This window comes from Bidens hawaiensis, unplaced genomic scaffold (genome assembly GCF_021521415.1).
Source record: "Bidens hawaiensis isolate Kalapana, Puna unplaced genomic scaffold, B.hawaiensis_p1.1 tig00034736_1, whole genome shotgun sequence".
Lineage (NCBI taxonomy): Eukaryota > Viridiplantae > Streptophyta > Magnoliopsida > Asterales > Asteraceae > Bidens > Bidens hawaiensis.
This window is the reverse complement of record NW_027496037.1, coordinates 156,424-158,733: the sequence shown is the minus strand read 5'-3', so window position 1 is coordinate 158,733 and position 2,310 is coordinate 156,424.

Here is a 2,310-nt window from a genome sequence, read left to right as displayed (position 1 = left end):
GTGCGTATTGATCCAAGTCGGGTCATACCCAATAACAAGCTAGACAAACGCCACGATAATTATTATTAGATGTGATCTAAGTAGTAATTATCAACACTTATATATTTGGGAAATTGGTTTTCTGAATATTTGCATTAGTGTGTTAAATAAATTATATGGATAATTTATGTATAAGAGACATATTATTTATTTGGATAAATAATAAAATGTATACTGAAAATAAACATTTTGGAAATTGGTTTTGGGGGAAAAACCCACCCACATGGGGCTGGCCCCCCTCACTCCTCTCTCCTCTTTTGTTTGTTTTCATAACATGCAAGGAATAACTTCCATCAATACAACTCACTTTCTCTTACACACACTTCTCTCTCTTTTCTCTCTACTCCAAGCCGAGAACAAGAAGAAGAACACAAGAGATTGCATCAAGTGTTGGATCCTAGCAACCAAAGGTATTTGTTGGAGCTTGTCGGGTATACAAGCTTGAGGATTCCTTTCCTTGGATTCTAGCCGTTCATAACCTTCATCCCTTTCGGTTTTCTGGACTTGAAGGTATGTATGTTAAACACTCTATGGTTTTTGTTTTTGATAGCATGCATAATTGTATATGGTTCCTGGATTGGGTTTAACATAAATTGGTTTATGTGTAATATTTAACAAGATATATTTTCCGCTGCGTTTTCCTTAATAATTGGTTATTTTGCACTTTGATAATCTTGCTAAAACCCAACAGTTGCAATCATCAAACGTTGAATACCTTTAATTTGAATAGTAGGATAAAGATCACCTAACTACTATTTGGATGAAACGTTGGGTCCTAGATTTTAATCAAAAATTGTCTTAGAGACATTAAAGGGTATTAAAGATTAAAATTTATTGATATCGAAAATACTAAATTGAACTTTGTTAAATTCTTTTATAGATGGCTGCATTCAACAATCCACCTAACGCTATTATCCCTCATGTGCATAATCTATCACTTAGATCCATTCTGGATAAGGATTGTCTAAACTTTAACAACTTTATGGACTGGTATCGAAACTTGAGAATTGTTCTCAAGCAAGAGAAGAAGTCCTATATATTAGACGATCCTATTCCCGATGAACCCGACGTTAATGACTTGGATTCCTATGCGGATTGGTTGAAATACACCGAAGATTCGGTGCAAGTTTCTTGCCTCATGTTGGGAACAATGATTCCCGAGATCCAAAAGGATTTCTAGAATCATGGGGCGTATGACATGATAACCCAGTTTAAGGAAATGTTCCTTACTCAAGCTAGGGTGGAGCGCTTCGAAACGGTTCGAGCACTTCATGCATGTCATATGGAAGAAACCCAATCTGTATCATCTTATGTGCTTAAGATGAAAAGCCACATTGATCGGCTTGAACGGCTTAACTGTCCCGACTCAAAAGAGTTAGCCACGGATTTAATCCTGAACGGCCTAACTAAAAGGTTTGAGACATTCGTCATGAACTACAACATGAACGGATGGGACAAAAGCATTGGTGAGCTTCACGCAATGCTTAAGACAGCCGAAGCCGGCATGGGTAAAAGGTTTTACCCGTTCTCACGATCAATGAGGGTGGCTTGAAGAAGAGGCATCACCCGGAACCAAAGGCAAAGGTTGCCATTGGTAAGGGGAAAGTCAAGAAGGGATTCAACGGAAAGGCAAAGGCGGAACCCAAACCTAAGAAGCTAAAGGTTAGCACTGAGGATCCGTGTTTTGGTTGTGGGGAGATAGGTCATTGGATGAGAAATTGTCCAACCTATCTCAAGGAGTTGCAAGCTAAGAGGGATGCGGGGCAAACCACAGGTACAACTTTCATGATCCATATTGATCTTAATATTATTTCTTCTAACACATGGGTATTGGATACCGGATGTGGAACTCATATATGCAATTCATTGCAGGGGTTCAAAAGAAGAAATGATTTCAAGAAAGGAGATATAAGTCTCTTCATGGGCAATGGAGAAAAGGGTGACGTCCAAGCCTGAGGAGATTATGTTTTGAAGCTTCCGAATGGTTTGGAAGTTATTTTGAAAAACATTCTATATTCTCCTAGTTTGACTAGGAATATTATCTCTGTTTCTTTAATAAGACAATTAGGTTATGATTTCAGGTTTGTGAACAATGGTATTTATGTTTTCATGGATAATGTCTTTTACTTTAAAGCGATGCCGTTTAATGGCATTTATGAATTAATTCATGATGACTCTTACATTGATAACTCGTTGTACCAAGCTAGCACCAAAAGACTCAAATTGGATTTGAGTAAAACTTTTCTTTGGCATTGTCTCCTTGGTCACATA